Source organism: Choloepus didactylus, chromosome 13, assembly GCF_015220235.1.
Source record: "Choloepus didactylus isolate mChoDid1 chromosome 13, mChoDid1.pri, whole genome shotgun sequence".
In the NCBI taxonomy this organism is placed as follows: Eukaryota; Metazoa; Chordata; class Mammalia; order Pilosa; family Megalonychidae; genus Choloepus; species Choloepus didactylus.
The window spans coordinates 11,775,679-11,796,252 of NC_051319.1; the positions used below are offsets into that span (position 1 = coordinate 11,775,679).

The 20,574-nt window shown below is 37.0% G+C and overlaps 1 pseudogene; it reads right to left on the reverse strand.

Annotated features, from left to right (window-relative positions):
* Positions 1-19,881, reverse strand: part of LOC119508427 — a 45,369-nt pseudogene extending 25,488 nt beyond the window's left edge.
* Positions 19,882-20,574: the final 693 nt, after the last annotated feature.

Sequence of the window (20,574 nt, forward strand, 5' to 3'; positions counted from 1 at the left end):
AAACATTCCCTTGCCTTTGCCTTCATTTCTACCCGGAGATTCCTCCCATTGTCTTGGCAACTGAACTTTATTCCTGAATTTAAGAGTCCATGTTGAAATGATGTGTGCAAGAGTCTGTCTCCATCTCAAGACAATAAACTCCCTTAAAAGAGAAACTTTGCTTTTTCATCTGTGTAATCCTTAGTGCAAGCATTGTGCTTAGCACACAGTAGGCCATTCTATAAATTTTTATTTAACAGACCAAAATTGAATTGATAGTGCTTTCATTGTTTGGTATTTGTTTCTTAATTTCTGATATCTTTGGTTTGTATTTTTTTTTTTTTTTTAGGTTGGTATTATAGCATTTATTAAAATAATGCTATGGGTTAATAGAAACAGCAAGGAATCAAAGAATTAAAATGCAAGCTATGTGCAAGGAGAGGCTAAACCTGCTTATAACTGTGCCTAAGAGTCTCCCCCTGAGTGCCTCTTTGCTGCTCAGATGTGGCCCTCTCTCTCTAACTAAGCCACTTTGGTGGGTGATCTCGCTGCCCTCCCCCATACATGGGACCTGACTCCCAGGGGTGTAAATCTCCCTGGAAACGTGGGATATGACTCCCAGGGATGAATCTGGACCCGGCATCGTGGGATTGAGAACATCTTCTTGACCAAAAGGGGGATGCGAAATGAAACAAAATAAAGCGTCAGTGGCTGAGAGATTTCAAATGGAGTTGAGAGGTCACTCCGATGGACATTCTTATGCATTACCTAGATAATACTTTTTAGGTTTTAATATATTGGAATAGCTAGAAGTAAATACCTGAAACTACCAAACTCCAATCTAGTAGCCTTGACTCTTGAAGATGATTATATAACAATGTAGATTACAACGGGTGAGAGTGTGATTGTGAAAGCCTTGTGGATCACACTCCCTTTATCCAGTGTATGGATGGATGAGTAGAAAAATGGGACAAAAACTAAATGAAAAATAGGGTGGGATGGGGGAGTGATTTTGATGTTCTTTTTTATTTTTATTTTTTATTCTTATTCTGATTCTTTCTGTTATAAAGAAAATGTTCAAAAACAGATTGGGGTGATGAATGCACAGCTATAAGATGGTACTGTGAACAGTTGATTGTACACCATGGATGATTGTATGGTATGTGACTACATCTCAATAAAACTGAATTTAAAAAAAAATGCAAGCTATGTAAAATCCCAACTAAAACCCAAAAGTGTCTGATGTATTCATACATTAGCTAACTAAAAGCCTAAGAAAGACAAGATACCCAATATAATAAAGTACTGCAAAACAATTGGCAATTTTCAGCTATCAAAAGAGTGGATTTTGCATTTTGTATCCTTTTCTCAATCAAGAAAAAGATTCTTTTTGAATGTTATATAATATACATATAAAACAAGATTAAAAAATACATTATAAACTTGTAACAATGGCTGTAAATACATTATCTTACATGTTTACCATAGGCAATAGGTTGGTTATGGTACATACATAGCATGAAACTACTAAGATAATAAAGAACAGACAAAAATACATGCCAGTTGTACAGTAACATACACGTGACACTCCCATCTACCCACTCTAAAAAAAATTACATAGTACTGTCAGAAAAATTCTTAAAAACTACATATTTTAATATGAAATAAATTCAATAAAGAATGATAATACTGAGAACCAAGGCATTCAGAGATTTCAAAAGTCATGCCTTTTTTTCAGTTGACCCAAAATTTTGTCAACTAAGTTTTCAAAAATTTGTTCAGAGCCAACATTACCCATAAACGTCACACATTCATTTCATATATTTATCTTCTTTCCAATAAAAGACCTTTGACGAATATCTAAAATGTCCAGGTATAAGATGGTTGAGATGAAACTGGATCAACTACTGGTATTGTTTTTAACAACTATCATCTCAAATGTTTGAGTGTCACAAATTTATTCAACCAACCAAACAAAATAAAAATCAAAATGGCACAGCATATATTGTAAATAAATCAAACCAACTGTATGTGTAACAGAAAGACAAAGTAGTGGCACATTAAACCAAAGCTAGCAGAATACAAAACAATGAATGTCTATTGCATAGTAAATAAACTGAAAACTGTTTCCAAGTGAGACAAGATGATGGATGAGGTCACCACATAGGTGCTTACTGAGCTTACTGCTGACCTTGACTGTGACATCGTGAAGGTATGTAAGAGGGAATGAGCTGATAAGTTCATAATCCACTGTCACTTGATATTTGCCATGTCTGGTACCGAGCAGTTAACAATTATTTACTCAAGTGTTTAGATGTAGGCTTTGTGCACAAATTGCTTCAACTACAAAACTGTCTGAACTTCATGAGAAATTGGAGGTGTAAACTGAAATGTAGTGGAGACTTTATATGCAAAGTGATGTTAGTTTTCCACATGCTTTTAAAGTTAAAAAAGAAAGAAAAACTGTGGTGTATGTGTGTGTAGGGTCGTTTAATTTTTTTCGTTTTTTATTTTTATTTTTTTACTAAAACCAGCAAAGAGATGGACTATACAAGTTACCTGGTATGGTAGAAAGAAATCTGATTAAATTTTTGAGTCATTTAAAAACATTATTTTTCAAAATGAATATCATAAAGATTCATTTTTTGTGAAAAAATTTGTTATAGTCTACTTTTGTCTCCAATTAATAAGAAAAATTCAACACACCCTCCTGCTCTGAATAAAATAAAGCTCTAATATTGTCTATAAACTGATGTTTAGAATCGCACATAATTCTTAGCTCAGAATCCTTTGGGCTTGCTTATATTGAAGACTGCAATAACCAAAAATACTCAATTATGATTTTAAAAGAAGGATGTTTTAAAAACTTACTAGTCAGGCATTAGAAAAATTATCAAATTTTTTCACAGTATCAGATTTGGCAAATTTGCATCAAGGTAACGTGGCAAAAATCATATGATTCCAGCCATCAACACATTTGTCTCCCCCCCTATCTTTTCACATATTGGGCGACTCAGTAACATACATTAACTTGTATTCTGAGGGAGGAGCTGAATCTTAAAGACACTTTTAAATGACCATGAAGGAAAATAAGTCACTTTCTTTTCTTTAGACTTATTCCAATACTTACAAAATAAAAAAGAAAGACAAAAAGGCTCTTTTGGTCTTTTATTTCTTGACAACCACCAGAAAAAAATCATTTAATGAAATAAAGAGTTTCTTTGTTCTTTGTTCTTTTTTTTTTTATAACACTTGAAAGTATAAAATGTTACATTTCCAAAAATATATATATATTTTCTTCATTAGCACCCTTGTATAATAAAAGTATCTACTTTTTGTTCATTTGTTTCAATGCACTACACCTTATCTACAATTTCATTACATGTATACAGCAAATAGGCAAGCATGGCTTTCACATCCTTAATGATTTTTTTTTTCTTTACAGGGAGGTTTAAAAAAAAATTTGAACAGTTTTCCCAGTAATGTTACCTTTGCTTTTATGAGACTAAAATTGTTTCTTATTAGTTAATCATCCTCTTGGCCCACAACAAAATTTGCAGGCCAAGCACAATTCACAAAGATCTTAATATCCCATAGACACGAGTCACTGTCAAGCTTGATTTGTTTGTTAATGGGCATGTTTCTTACTCCAGAGTGTGACAGCTTTCCTGCCTATAAACTGCCTTGTAACAAATCAGTAAGAGAATTAGGGGAAAGGGCAAATAATCCATGTAGTAGTTACAGCACTGTTTCATGATAAGAAAACAAATATGGAAGGTTAACAGCTAAGTGGATTTAAAGTGCAAGAGATTCTTAATTTTTTATTTCATAAATGATGTGGCTAACCCTTAGGTCATAAGGATACCTTTTATTTTTTATGCCATTTTGTTTTTGCTTTATCATGTCCCCAAGATACTATAGCTTTTCATGTCATAAAGTTTGTCTACCTATATGCAACACTTAGATTAATTTATTAGCTTGGTAAATTAAGGGAAATAGTTTCATTTCCAGCAGGTTTACCTAAGGTATTAGCCACCAGATGTTTACAGTAAACTGAAGACCTCAATGCCCTTTTCTTGAGATTCATTCATCAAGCAAATTTTTTTATGAATGACCCCTCTGTAAGTGATGCTTCAGTCTGCTTTGAACCTAGAGACCCTTCCCAATGTGCTCAATGTCAGAGTCAGTTTTATTAGAAAAAATGAAAAATAAAGATGCTTATCCCTTTTTTATGTTCAAATAAATAATAATCAGTTGCTTCTTTAATAAACTGTGAATACTGCCATTTCTTGTGTTAAGGTCAAAATTTTAATCAAAAGCTCAATTTCTTTGCATTTTAAAAACAAGATATCTGCATTATAATATAAAACCCAGTGCTTTGTCATTCCAACAATGTTTGTGAAATATTCAGTAGGTATTTTAAGAAAAAAAAGATGTTGCTTGAAGGGTGTTGAAAAAAATCCCCTTAACCAAAATTTCTATGGCAGGGACTGCCAGTTTTCTTCCTAATAGCTGTTCTTTTCTTCTCTAGCAATAGATATTTAAGCTAGGTCCAGTGCTATCCAGCTAACGCTATCTCTTCCAGCTTCTCTTCCAGCTCCTGTGACCAGATTCTGGCTAATGGAGGTGAACGTAAGCGATATGTGCAACTTTTGAGTTGTTCCTTTAAATAGAAAGGAGTGTGATCTCCCCTTCTCCTTTTCTTACCCACAAGATGGAATGTAGACATCATGAGTGAAGCTGGAGCAGCCGTGTTAGATCATGACATGGAAGCTGTGTGCTGAGAATGGCAGAGCCACAAGACAAAAAGTGCTGGGGTCCCCACATCATGGAATCATTCTGTGAGCCTAGGATGACAACCTCAGGCAGTTATATGACAGAGAAATAAATTTCTATTTGTTTAAGTGACTGTTTCTTTGGCTTTTTGTACATGACCCTCTATTCTAACTGTTTTATACTGTGTATATATTCTATTTTATTCACAATTTATTCCTAAGAATTGAAGCACTACATCACCCTGTTAAAACTCAACTACTCTGGAAAAGGAGACATATTAAGGTGTTTGGGTCAATAATCCTAACATGAACTAGTTTATCAAATTAGTTTTACGCATTCTCTATTTTCAGGGTTCTGGGATAAAGGAAGATTGAATTAGTAAGGTTGGTGTTCTGTTATTCAAGTTAAGAAGGCTGTTACTCCAACTCTGCAGGTAAACTCACTGGCCTCCCCCTACATGGGAATGACTCCCAGGGGTGTAAATCTCCCTGGCAATGTGGGACATGACTCCCAGAGATGAGCCTGGCCCTGGCATTGTGGAATTGAGAAAGCCTTCTTGACCAAAAGAGGGAAAAGAAATGAAATAAAATAAAGTTTCAGTGATTGAGAGATTTCAAATGGAATTGAGAGATCATTCTGGAGGGTATTCTCATGCATTATAAAGATATTCCTTTTTAGTTTCTAGTGTATTAGAATAGCTAGAAGGAAATACCTGAAACTGTTGAACTGTGATCCAGTACACTTGATTTGTGATGAAGATTATGTAACTATATAGCTTTTTTTTTTTTTTTTTTTGTAATCAATAGAAATATTTACTAAAGGGATATTTTACATCACAATTTGGACCAGCCCCATTTCAAGTGCTCTTAGCTACATATGGCTAGTGACGATGATATTAGACTGTACGATTCTAGATGCTAGGGATACAGCAGTGAGCAAAACAAAATACAGTACCTGCCCTTGTGGGGCTTAATCCTTCTGGGAAGACAGACAGTAAATAAGTAATGCAAACATCAGTCTGTTACCATGGCCTAAAAGGCCACCCACGCACGATCTGGCCCAGGTCACCTCTCCAAACTCATCATCCTCATCTCCTACTGCTCCCTGCACTGTTGGACTCCAACCAACCACACTGCCCATCCTGGCTGTCCTTGAACCAGCCTGGCAAGCACATGCCCACCTCAGGGTATGCCCAGCTACCTGCAACACTCTTCCCCAAGACATAAAAGCATTTTAAAAATATTAAAGAGCAATGTATAACTGTATAGCTTTTATCATGTGTCTGTGTGATTGTAAAAACCTTGTGAGTGACATGACCTTCATCCAGTGTATGGGAGGATGAGTAATAAAATAAAGACAAAAATATATATAAATAATAGGGGTACAAGGGGTGTGGATGTTTTGGGGTTTATTTTTGTTTTTATTTTTATTTATTTTGGAGTAATGAAAATGTTCTAAAATTGATTGTGGTGACAAATGCACAACTGTATGATGATACTGCAAGCCATTGATTATATACTCTGGATGGATTATTTGGTATGTGAATATGTCTCAATAAAATTGCATTAAAAAAAGAAGCCTGTTACTAGGACAAAGGACTTAACTTCCTCTACCTAGAGATGAGTCAGGAAGAGCCCCTTAGCATAGCTCCAGAATTCTCTACAGGCAGAAAATTCACATTCCAATATGAAAGTTAACAAATAGTAAAGTGATTCAGGAGCAGGGTCTAGCTAAGAATTGATGGGGGTATAGACAAAGACATCTAGAGCTTGAGGTACTGCTTAGGAGAGATATAAAATGTTAAATACCTTTTAATCGGCAATTGGATTTTAAATGACTACAACTACTGATGGATGTCATTTTATGTGATTTTTCTCCAGAATGGCAATATATATTTATATTCCTAACAAAGTTGGTCATGGAATGTAAAATAATGCTGCCATGAGGACAGCTCTTTTCTGCTGTCTCCTCCTTCTTTTTCTCAGGATGCAATATTCTCTTTCCTCCTTCAGGTCATTCTTTATCTTGCTCCTCCTATCCCTACTATTTTCCATCTTTGATTTCTCCATCCTGTATGCTCAACATTACAAAGATTTATAATCCTCGAGCTCTTGAAGTTTAAAACAGGACTTCCCAAAATGAACCATCCGGTCCGTAACTAACTGCTTTGCTAAATTCTGAAACATGAGCGATAAAGAGACAGCAGACCTTGAACCAAACACTTCACTTCTCTTGACTTTAATTTTATTGCCCAAAAATAAGGAAACAGGTGATTTCTAAGTAGTCTTTTCCCTATCTAACAGCACATTTAGTGCCCCCCTTCCCCTTTTTTTAAGACTCATTTGGAGGTGCCAGTACTCATCTTGGTATATACTAAATGACTCCTTTTCTCCCTTTCTATATGCATCTTCGCCCTTCTCGATTTGCCTTGGCAAGAGAATTTCTTATTACTTCCAACAAGTATGGAGATAGAAGATGTAAATTATTTGAGCAGAAGTGTATCAGTGGTTTTATATATTTTAAAAAGTCACAGGGTGTGAATTGTTGCAAAACAAAACAAAAAATACATACAATAAAAAAAAAAAAACAAGAGAACTAATTCTAGGATATTGACTAAGGACTTGGAATCTGCTTACCTACTTATTCTGATGGTTTGTCCATATCCACCTTTGTAGGTTTCTGAGTGTAATAGAGCTTAATGTGTGTTGACTTTTTGACCACAGGCAAATATCCTAGGAAATGAGTGTTTGATCATCAAATCATTACTACTTTCTTCATTGATATGTGTATTCACAAGCTAACTAAATTGCTCTTTGTTGGTTGGGTAGCAAGTGTTTATTACTGAAATTCTAGTGCTGGCCAAGATGGAGTACATAGCTTACACTCTATCTCTTCCACTGATTACAACTAGCTTTTGGGACAGAATACATAAAGCAACTACCTGTGGACTCTGAAAAGTAAACAATATTAGAATTGAAGAACAAAGTGAAAATTTGAATAATGACCTGCAACAGAGGTAAGTTTCATGATCTTTTCTTTCTTCCTTTGACCCCTGGCTTTGAAACAAGGGCAGGTTGACATTTGCAACTGGGCAACAGCTGCTGATAGAAAAGCTCTTTCTAGCCAGAGGACCTGGAAAAGCAACCCCTGCTTGCCAGAGAGTATAGAGGAAAATCCCAAATTTGTTCTGCTTTTCTCTCTTTTTTTTCTCCCAGTCCTGCCTCAAGGGCAGCCCTCACCACAGAGCTGCACTGTCACCGATGTGGCATGGGCACCTAAAACCTCAAGAGAATGCTGACCTTTCTGGCTAGAGGAAGTAGGAAAAGAGTCTCCTGTTGCCCAAAGAGTGCATTATATTTTTTCTTTTGTTTCTCTTTCAGCTTCATTCTGAAGGCAGTGCCAATTGTGTGGAGCTGTGAAAAAATGCAGGAGGCTAAAATGCTGAGAAACCCTATTGTCTGGCTGTAGGAATTGATAAAAGGAGCCACTGTGAACAAAAGTGTGTTAAAAATACCAGAGAGGAGATGAAGATCCTTTAATTCTATTTATGAGCCAATATAAGGCCCAGGCTTACCCCCCAAGCTGGGCACTTGCAGACCAGGCCCAAAGAAACAGCAAATACTTCAAGAAATGAACTACCATATAAAAAACTGACCACGTTCCCAGACTACCCTCTGGGTCTGCACCAGGCAGACCCAACAGCAGAGCAAGGCTTTGAAAACTGAACTGATATTGAAAATAACACCCACAAAAGGCCAGATAATCCTTGTGGTTCAAACAAACCACATTGATTTCCTGCTAAAAAAACAAAAATAACAACAACAAAAAAATCACATTCTCCAGAGGATTTTAATAAGATCCAGTGTCTCTCCATCAAATATTCAAAATGCTTACAATGCAATTCAAAATTACTCAATTATACAAAGAATAGGAAAATATAACTGATACCCAAAAACAAGACAAAACAACAACAACTCAAAATAGAGGAAGTGATAAGAATCAACAGAGGGCAACACTGAGATGATCCACCTGTTAGAATTACTATAAAAAGACTGAAAGCAAGTATAATAATAATGTTCTGTGAAATGAAGGTGAACACTTTTGAAATGAATGGGAAGATAGAGGTTCTCAGCATGGAAATAGAAATTTTAAAAAGGAAACTAATGGAAATTTTACAACTGAAAAATATAATATTTGAAGAACTGACCAAGATTGTCAATCAACTTGACATAATTTATATTTATAGAAGATTTTGGCAACAACCACAACATACAGATTATTTTCAAGAGCACATGGAACATTCACCAAGATAGATCATATCCTGGAACATAAAGGACATCTTAACAAATTAAAGAATTAAAATCATACAAAGTATGTTCTCTAACCATACTGAAATTATATAAGAAATCCATAACTGAAATATCAGGAGAATTATCAGATATTTGGAAATTAAACAACTGAATTCTAAATAATGAATGGGTCAAAGAGGACATAGTAAGGGAAATGAGAATGTATTATGAATAAAGTGAGAAGGAAAAACAGAACATATCAAAATTTATAGGAGGCAGGTAAGGCATTACTAAGACTGAAAATTATAGTGTTAATGCTTATGTGAGAAAAAAAGAAAGATGTCAAATTAATAATCTAAGCTTCCACATTAAGAAACTAGAAAAAGAAAAAAAATGAAATCCAAACAAAGCAGAAAAAAAGAAAATTACAATATCAAATTGAAAGACACAAAATAGAGAAAATCAATGAACCTAAAACCTGGTCTTAGGTAAAGATAAAAAAAACTGATAAACCTCTCCCTGGATTGGCCAAGAATAAAAGAAAGAAGACACATATCAATATCAGGAATGAAAAAGGTGATATTACTACAGGCCCTACAGACATTTAAAGTACAAGGTATGAGTTATAGGTAAAGGCTTCATGCTTTTGCACATAGATAGCCAATTGTTCCAGCATCATTTGTTGAACAGACCATTCCTTTCCATTGAATTGCCTTTGTACCTTTGTCAAAAGCAAATTGAGTGGTGAAGGTCAACCAAGATGGTGGCATACAATTGCTTTAGGGCACTGTAACGCAACAGAATCTTTGGACACCAGCAAAAACTGGAGAACCGTCTTCCTCAAAAATCTGAAAAAAACAATTAAAGATTGGCAGTAACTAGTTGAGTGTGAAACAAGAAAACATAGCTTTAAAATCCATAGGAGAAGTTGTGGTGACCTGGCTGGTCCCAACCCCACCCCTTCCCTGGCAACGTGTGGAGCTAACCTGCATTCCCATTGTGGGTCTCTGGTCATGTACTGGAGGTAGTAGTATAACCCCTATGCACAACTAGGGTACCTGTATGTCAGTGCCAATCTATCAGGTGCAGTCTGAAAGACTGAACCAAGTAACTTATCTTGGGCTCCCCCTCCCAGGACTTGCCCCACAGGCAGAAGCAGCCTGGGGACAGCTAAAGCAGTGTAAGAAACAATTAAGTTAAAGTGGGCTATGGTACAGGATTCCCTGCTTTAAGTCATACAATAGAGCATCCAAGAGGGGAAGAAAGTCTATTTCATAGGGAGGAGAAAGGGTACTCAAATTCCTGTAAAAGGGGGATTCCGCAAGGCCACAAGCAAGCACAATACCATGACAAGACACAGACTCAGAAAAAAGAGGAACCTGCACTTCAAATTTGTCTCAGGCTAATCTTCTTCATAGGAGGGCTAAAATCTGAAAGAGCACCATCTAACACAAACCCAATTTGCAAAGACCCTGAAAGGTGTTTTTTTGCTTTGGTTTGTTTGTTTTTGTTAGCCCCTGGCACTCAAGGAAAATCTCTGTCTTATCACTATCTGGAGATAAACTTAAGGAACAGAAAGCTCAGGAACTAAATCCCAGAGTTAACATTTTCAAATATTAAAATGTGCAGTGTGCAACAAAAGATTACAAGTCAAATAAAGAAACAGGGATGATGACTCATCCAAAGGAACAAGATAAAAGTTAAAAACCATCAGTGAAGGATACCAGACTCTGGATATACCAAATAAAGACTTTCAAAAAATGACCCTCAAATGTTTAAGGAGATAAAGGAAAACACAGAGAAAGAACTAAAGGATATAAGGAAAAGAGTAAATGAACAATATGAGGATCTCAATAAGGACAAAGAAAATTTTAAAAAGAACCAAACAGAATTACTGGAGGCGAATAACACAGCAATTGAAATGAAAAATTCCCTAGAGGGTTTCAACAGCACATTGGACCTGGCAGAAGAAAGAATCAGTGAACTCAAAGACAAGACAATTGGAAATGATTCAAGCTGAGGAGCAGAAAGGAAAAAGAATGGAAAAAAGTGAACAGATCCTAAGAGACCTGTGGGATACCATCAAGTGTACCAATATACTTATTATGGGAGTCCCAGAAGGAGAAGAAAGAAAGGGGCAGAAGAAATATTCACAGAAATAATGGCAGAAAACTTCCCAAATATAATGAAGGACATGAATATGCACATTCAAGAAGTCCAACAAAACCCAAACCAGATACATTCAAAGAGAATCATGCCAAGACACATAGTAGTCAAACTGTGGAATACTAAGGACAAGAAATGGTTCTGCAAGGGAGAGTTCTGTAAGCTGCAAGGGAAAAGACACATATTATGTCCAATGGAGCCTCAATAAGATTAAATATTGATTTCTCATCAGAAACTATGGTTTCCAGAAGGCAGTGGGATGAAATATTTAAGTGCTGAAAGTACTGATACCACAGATATAAAAAAGACTATAAGAGGATACTATGAACATTTGCACACTGTTGTTTGAGGCAGCATTTTTCATGATTGCCAATGGATGGAGGCAGCCCAAGTGTCCATTGATCGATGAGTGGATGGGCGAACTGTGGTGTATTCGTACAATGGAATATTGTGCAGCTGTAGGAAGGAATTATGCAATGATGTGCAAGAATCTTGAGGATATTATGTTGTACGAAATAAGCCAGAAACAAAAGGACAAATATTGTATGGTCTCACTAATGTTAACTATAATGAGAGTTAAAATCGAGAGCATAGGTTATCAGGAGAAAGAAAGAGGGTAGAGATTGGGTAATTGATGCTTAAGGAATACAGAATGTTTAATAAGGTTAATTGTAAATGTTCAGAAATGGTAGCACAAACTTGTGTAATGGTAGCACAATATTGTAAGTCCAAGTAACAAAGCTGAAAGTAAGTATGGTTGAAAGAGGAAGGCTGGGGTGATATATGTCACCAGAAGGAAAGCCTCACTGGAGGATAAAAACTGGGACTGTATAACTTAGCAAAACCTAGAGTGCATGATGATGGTGGTTAATTTTACAAACATAAGAAAGTTCTTGCATGAACTAGAACAAACCTGCATCACTATTATAAGTGTTAATAATAAGGTGGTATATGGGAAAAAACACAATTAATGCAAACCAAAGTCTATAGTTAACAATAACATTGTAGTATTTTTTCATTAGTTGTAACAAAGGCACTATATCAAAGCTAATAGGGAGATATAAGGGGTGTGGGTTTTTTTCCCAGAAGAAATGAGAATGTTCTGATATTGACTTTGGTGGTGAATGCATAACTATGAGATTATACCAAGAGCCACTGATTGTACACTTAGGGCGGATTGTATGGTGTGTGAATATAACTGTTTAAATAAAAAAGGATGCTATGAATAACTGTATACCAATGAATTAAATAACCTAGATGAAATGGACAAATTCCTAGAAACACATAAACTATCTACATTGAATCAAGAAGAAATAAAAGATCTCAACAGACCAATAACAAGTAAAGAAATAGAATCAGTAATCAAAAACCTTCCAAGGACCACACTCCACTTTGTCTAGTTTATGGATGGATGAGTAGAAAAATAGGGGAAGGAAACAAACAAACAAACAAAGGTACCCAGTGTTCTTTTTTACTTCAATTGCTCTTTTTCACTTTAATTATTATTCTTATTATTTTTGTGTGTGTGCTAATGAAGGTGTCAGGGATTGATTTAGGTGATGAATGTACAACTATGTGATGGTACTGTGAACAATCGAATGTACGATTTGTTTTGTATGACTGCGTGGTATGTGAATATATCTCAATAAAATGAAGATTTAAAAAAACAAAAACAAAAACAAAAACAAAACAAAACAAAACAAAACAAAACAAAAAAACCTTCCAACAAAGAAAAGCCCAGGACAAGGGTGCTTCACTAATAAATTTTACCAAACATTCCAAGAAGAATTAACATCAATTCTGCTCAATCTTTTCCAAGAAAATTGAACACTTCTTAACTCATTCTATGGGACCAACATCATCCTAATACCAAAGCTAGTTAAAGATACCACAAGAAAAGAAAATTAGAGACCAATATCCCTCATGAATATAGATGCAAAAATCCTCAACAAAATACTAGCAAACTGAATCCAACAGCCCATTAAAAGAGTTATAAGTATGATCAAGGTGATTTATCCCAGGAATGTTAGGGTGGTTCAACAAAGAAACCTGATTAATGTAGTACACCATATTAATCTAAGGAAGAAATAAAACCACATGACCATCACAATCAATGTAGAAAATGCATTTGACAAAATCCAACATCTTTTCTTGATTAAAAAAAAAATACTAGAAATGAAGGAAACTTCCTCAACATGATAAAGGTAATGTTTTGTGATCACTCCCTCCATATCAGTCTCTATTTCCCTTTTCTTTTCTTTTCCTGCAGCCTCAATTCAGGACCTACCCCTACTATCTATTTTCCACATCCCCTCCCTAGGAAAACTCCACCACTTTCCACATTAGAAAGACATCATGGTCCTAAGATTCTTCTTATGTCTTGGAAATTCTGGTGCCTCAGACTTCTGGATGCTGAAAGATTTACCCCACCCAGGCTTTGCTCAATACAAGGGTAGAAGGGGCAAGGGAGGGTGTGTGCTCTGATCTGTAAAGAGAAAGGAATAGTGTCCTAGTTCTACTGGTGGCAGCCACAGCTCATTTTCTCTTGAATTACCCAAGGATATAGTGTACTTCACCACAGCAAGTATAATTTTTTTTTCTGATGAAAAAAGCATCTAGCCACTGATAAGAAAAGTATAGTCCCTTCTTAGCATTCCTTTGAATCTTCTTTTAAAATGTGGTTTTGTACATATATATGTTTTGGAATGTTTGTTAAGCGGGTGTCTGTATTCTAAGCCCTCTCAGAAACTTTCATACATTTATTTATTCAAAGGGTTCCCAAATTATGCTTTACATGCTACAATTTTTTTTCGAGAGAACAAGGTCTTCTTCCACCCCATCAAATATCAGTGAACAGTATTAATTAACAATGAATGACAGATTTATGCAATAGTCAAAGTTACAAAAGCATATTTTTATAGTAGCACAATCAGAAATTTCCTCCTGGAATAAGCCTACCCAGAATTTCACTGTATGGGTCAAATAGCCTTATTGAGTACTCTCCTAGCATCCTCATATACATCCATTTCATCACTTACAATGTTTACATTGAATTATTTGTTTATGTTTCATCTTCCCAACGAGACTGGAAGCAAGAGTGTGCTCACTAAGATGTTACTAGACATATGTTTTAAAATGTGGTTTTGCACATATACATTTATTTATTCATCAAATATTTATTGAGTACATACTAGGTCAGCCACCATTTTGGACACTGGGAATTCAGTTGTGCCCAGTAAGACAAAGACCCTGCTCTTATGAAACGTAGTTATTGTCTCTTCCCTCTCAGGGAAAGAGACAATAAATAAACAAATAGATATATACTGTGCACTGGGGTAATAAGTACCACGAGGAGAAACAAAACTGGATAAAGATATAGAGAGTGGTGATCTGGGGTGAGGGACGGTGAGGAGCAATTGGTAGGCAGTGCTGTTTTGTACATGGTAGTGGTCAGGGAAGGCTCCTCAGACAAGATCCCATTTGTATAGGAGCCTGGAGGAAGTGAGGTGAGCCATGTGGATATCTGGAGAAGGACTATTTAAGGGAAGAGTACATGCACAACCCTTAAACAAGAGTAGCCCTAGTGTGTTCCAGGAACAGTGAGGAAACAGGGTGTGACTGGAGTGGATTGATGGAGGGGGAAAAGGGTAAGAGAGATGGGAAAGAGGTGGGAGGCAGGATGGGGGAGCAGCAAAACAGGTCACTTGGTTTTGAAGTTTATGTTTAGGACTTTGGCTTTTGTAGTGAGTTAGATGGGGACCCATTGTTGGGCAGAGGCATGACATAACTTGGGCTGTTACAGTGACAGTACACTGAAAGAGAGCTAGGACAAAAGTTAGAGAAACCAGTTAAGAGGTTGGTATAGTAATTTAGGAGAGATATTGAGATAGTTTGACCCAGAGTGATGGTAGTGGAGGTGGGAAGAGATGAGACAAATTTATTTTTAAATTAGAGCCAACAGAACTTCTTGATGAGTGGGATATAGTGATAAGAGACAGGGAGGAGTCAAGGAAGACTCCAAAGATTTTATGATGCACAGCTGGAAGAATAAAGTTGCCATATACTGAGATGGGGAGGAGAGGATGTGGGAGAAAAGCCAAATGTCTTGACGAAGCCACCTGGGAACTCCATATAGCTAGAAATGAGTCCTGGGGGCACAGGTACTGTGTTAATATGGATTGTGAATATCCAAGAAGGAATAAGTGGACTGCATTTCTTAAATTTATTCCATCACAGAACCTATGCTTTATCTTATGGATCTAGTGTTTCATGGAACACACTTTGGAAATAAATATAATTGATCTGAACTAAATCAGAAGATAGTATGAAGAGAACACATTTCAGGAATAGGCCATCACCAGTGAGTTTAATAATTACCAATGCTCAAATACACTATGGTTTTCAAAAAGACCCCACATGGAAGGAAAGAATTAGGAAGTTATTTCCCATTTTGATAAATTATAAAATAGTGACTATTACAAAGTAATACCACTAGGTTTTAACAAAGTTATGAGTTTTATGAGAACTTCTACATTCAAAAGAACACTGCATCTTTTGGTAGTCCTTTTCAATGGTTAAATACTTATTCTAATGATGCTGCAATTAGTCAAATTACATTTAAAACTCATATTTGGATTATCCTTTATAGACATATTGCACTGAGAATACATAGAGATGGCAAAATATCTTTTGGGGGTGGATTTTTAAAATTGCTAAAAGTGATTCAGAGTCAAGTCAGATATAAGTAGACAAATAAATTAGGAAATATTTTATTTTTAAATGTGAGTTAGGTCTATGAAGATTGAATTTTCTGATGGCCTTAAGCACTATTCCAATGAGGAATTTTTAAAAAATGTTTGAACAGTGCCAGTATCCCTGTTATAAATATGTTTTTTTCCATGGTGATCACCTTCATTTAGAGACATTGAGGTCTCTTTGTATTATAGTCACAGGCTCAAAGCCAAATGAATGATTCTAATTATTTGAAAAATGAGGGAAAATGTTAAATGTTAAACATGTTAAAATTAGGTTCCCCTCTGCTAACTCCCACCACACACCCTTTCTCCCTTATCTATAATTTTGGATACAAAATTGCTATAGGATATTAAAAATATCCTGATTATTTAAACAACATTTGAATTTGCTCTCTCCTGATAATCTGGATGGAAGGGAGAAAGAGATAGATTCTTCCGGTTTTACAGAGGGAGGAGGGCAGGAAAAATAAGTTTGCCTCTAAGATCTGTTTAGACTAAGAAATTAATACTCCAAATGGACCTGGCCTAGTGCCTGATGTTTACTGTATCCAACTGGGTGCGACCATGTCTGTGAATTTTTGGTGGCAAGCCAGCTGCTTTGCACTCATTCTGGTTGATTAAAATGCTCTCAGTAGAGATTCTGTTCAGAATTGATCACTCGGCTTTTTCCTGCTGGGAAATGGGAGCTGCCTGGGCTTCTGAAGCTGAATGGAAAAATTATATCATCTCAGCAAGGTTCTCTCAGAGCCAAGGTTTCCAAACCTGTTGCGGTTAGAGACCCTTTCTGAATTGTATCCCATGTCAAGGAACTTCAACTCATGGTTCATGAGAGATGTTTTGACCAAGCAAGGAAGTAACAGAGGAGATTCCAATTAAGTACATCTACCTCAATCTAGGCATTTACTTGAACATCTAGAGATGCCTCACACAGAAGGAATTCTGGGGAAAAAATTGGAAAACACTATAGGCTCTGTCTTGCCTGTTCCTTTAATAGAAGTGTAGGATGATTATGTTGGACCAGTTACATCAAGGCAAGGGCAGTGATTTGTTATCATTGAAATAGATACTCATTATGGTTATGGATATGTCTTCCCTGCTTACTGTGCTTCTGCAAATAGCACTATTTGTGGATTTACAGAAAGTCTTAAATGTCATTATGCTATCCTATATAAAACTCATTTTCACCAAGGATTTCATTTCATAGCAAAGGAAGTAAGACACATAAAAGCCTACTTGTGGTCTCCCCTACTACTTCCCTCATCCCTTATCCACTACCTTCAAACACACAAGCAAGGAAATATTTTCATTTGACCAGTGAGCTGCAGCAAAAATAATAAGGAATGATATTTGTGTACTCCAAAGAATTCACAAGTCTTTATTGTAACCTAAAGTGTTCAGTGAAAATGGGATGAAGATTGATATTGCAACTTGCTCTTAGTGAACTGAAGTACAGAAAAATAAAACAGCACTGACCAAGAAAACTCATCTGACATTGCTGAACTTGAATCACTTCACTTCTTATGACTCCTCAACACAGGCATACCTCACTTTATTGCACTTCACCTTGTTGTACTTTGCAGATAGTGCATTTTTTCACAAATTGAAGATTTGTGGCAACTGTGCATCAAGCAAGTCTGTTGGCACCATTTTTCCAACAGAATGTGCTCACTTTGTGTTTCTGTGTCACATTTTGGTAATTCTCTCAATATTTCAAATGTTTTCATTATTGTTATACCAGTTATGATGGTCTGTGATCATTGATCTTTGATGTTCTTATCGTAATTGTTTTGGGACACTATGAACTGTGTCCATATAAGATGATGAACTTAATCGTTAAATGTTGTGTGTTCCACTGACCAGCCACTCCCCATCTCTTTCCCTTGCCTTGAGCCTCACTGTTCCCTGAGACATAATATTGAAATTCAGTCAATTAATAACCCTACAATGGCCTCTAATTGTGCAAGTGAAAGAAAGAGTGGCACATCTTCACTTTAAAAAACTGACAATGCACCTGGTCACCCAAAAGCTCTGATGGAGATGTACAATGAAATTAGTGTTGTTTTCATGCCTGGTAACACAACATCTATTCTTCAGCCCATGGATCAAGGAGTCATTTCGACTTTCAAGTCTTATTATTTAAGAAATACATTCATAAGGCTATAGCTGCTATAGCTACCATAGATCCTCTGGTGGCTCTGGGCAAAGTGAATTGAAAACCTTCTGAAAAGGATTCAGCATTCTAGATGCCATTAAGAGCATTTGCAATTCATGGGAAGAAGTCAAAACATCAACATTATTAGGAGTTTGGAAGAAGTTGATTCCAACCCTCATGAGCGACTTCGAGGGGTTCAAAAATTTAGTGTAGGAAGTAATTGTAGATGTGGAGAAAGCAAGAGAACTAGAATTATAAGTGGGGTCTAGAGATGTGACTGAATTGCTGCAATCTCATGACAGGGGCTCAAACTTTTCATGGATGAAGGAATGAGTAACTTCCACCAAGCAGGCAACCAAGGCCAGCAGAAGTGCTTGTCAAGGGTGAGGGGAATCTAGAATGGATGACAGAGGAGGGAGATGAATGTTAGTTGCAGCTTCAGGACCATCTGCAGCAGCAGGCGCTATGGCTTGTCCCCTAACCTTCCTGTTGTTAGAAGTCTGTCTTTGTAGAAGTCATGACCAACTACCATGTTGAAGAAGCAGTGACAGGATGGAGTAAACTTAAGGTGGGAAATGAGGGAATTAAGTGATATAAAGGAAATACTTTACCATTCAGTCAGTGCCCTGCCCATATACCTCAGACTACCATTACCACATGCTCCAGCCAACTTCCAAGCTCTGTGCCTGGGGAATTTCTCTGAAACTCTGAACACTCTGCTCTCATGCCTTAAATGCAGGGAATTAACACCCCCACCCGCAGTTATAAATAAATGAATGACAGTAAAGCCCCAGCTCCCTTACCCTTCAAGGGGATAATTCTGAGGTGTGTGGTTTACGCTCTTTCCCAGTTGTCTACAGTGATAGCTGATGTAATAACACACTCTTTTGTGGCTGCCTTCTTTCCCATCTCACTTTCCTACTCCCCTACCAGCTAAGGCACCATATAATTAATCGCTTATTATAAAATAAGTGATTGGTTGCACATAAATGGGGAAGCATTATTTCACACCCTGGACTCTGAGTCCAGAATCAGCATTCTCTCCCCTGGACAAAATCTCTAGTAGGCAGAATCTTTTCCACCTGCACATGGATAACAGGGTCTTCCTGTTACTCTTGGTCACACACACACACACACACACACACACACACAAGTTTCATTGAAAGAATTAAGTATCTACTCCCATGTAAGAATTAAAACTCTAAACTCAACTTGAAGTTCAAGTTCCTTCCCTCCCATATTTTGGACCTGCATAGGAAAGGCAGTTGTAATGGGCTTTCTGTTTTCACACCTTGACATTATCCTCCTCCAGCCTATTGCTGGAGGTTAGAGCCAAGATTTTCAGGGAAGATGGAGGCAGGGAAGGGCTTCTTTACTGGGACTATCATGATCAGAGTTACACTCTCTAGGTTTGGTGGGTATCGAAGCTGACTCTTCATGGGCTCGGCAAATTTTTTAAAACTGACCCTTCTTTTGTGATGCAATTGTGGGTTCTTTGGAGACATCCCAGATTTAGTGTTTTCTCATGTGAAGTTACCTAAATGTGGGGGAACTGGTCTCTGTCCAAACTGACTGCCTCCAATTTCTCATCTGATGGTATTCCTCCTGCTTCTTTCTGCAGAGGCAAACTTGGCAGGAAGCCCTCTTGGGCATGGTCCTCTGGAGGCAAACAACAAGGGAACCATATCTGGTTCTCAGGACATGTTCCTGCATCCTTGGCCCTGACAAACTGGGAGCGCAGACCCTTTCCAACCTGGCCATCCATCCTCACCCTGAAGGCTGAGCAACTTCCAGCCACTGCCTGTCTTCTTTGAGATTTCTTAGGTGTCAGGTGTCAATTCCACTGGTCTCCTAGGCTATAGGGGGTGCATATCAGGCTCTCCGAGCATCTCGTTGAAATATTTCTCTTAGGCTTGAAATGAGAGGGAGGAAGCTTCTTCTCATCCATAGTGAGGAGAGGATTAACATCATACTAGCACTTCTCTCCAAGGAAATCCTCTCTCCTGACCTCGTCAACCTCAACCCTTTAATACTCTCGAAGTGAGTGCTGGGATAAGAATTTCAAAACTCTCAAGTCTGCATAAGTGGTCTAGCAGTTTACTTTGGTAAATATGGGGCACTTTCTACCTATGATTATCTCTCCCCACCTTTTTAGACCTTACACTGAAACCATGGCAGAAAGAGTCACTTATTAACATCCTGTAACATCAATTTTTATTCATTCATGCATATATCCTCTCACCAATTGTTTGTTGAGCACTTGCTTTTTGCACCATGTTAACTGCTAGTGATACAAAGATAAAGAACAAGGGGGTTTCTGGTAGGAAGAAGCTCAGAGGTGTACAAATTATGCCTTGAGCACAGGCAGGTAAGGACCTTGTTTCTAATTTTCTGCTATCTGGCTGGGTAGAGTCTGATCTAAGAGATCTGCTCTCTTAGCACGCTGCCTGCAAAGAAC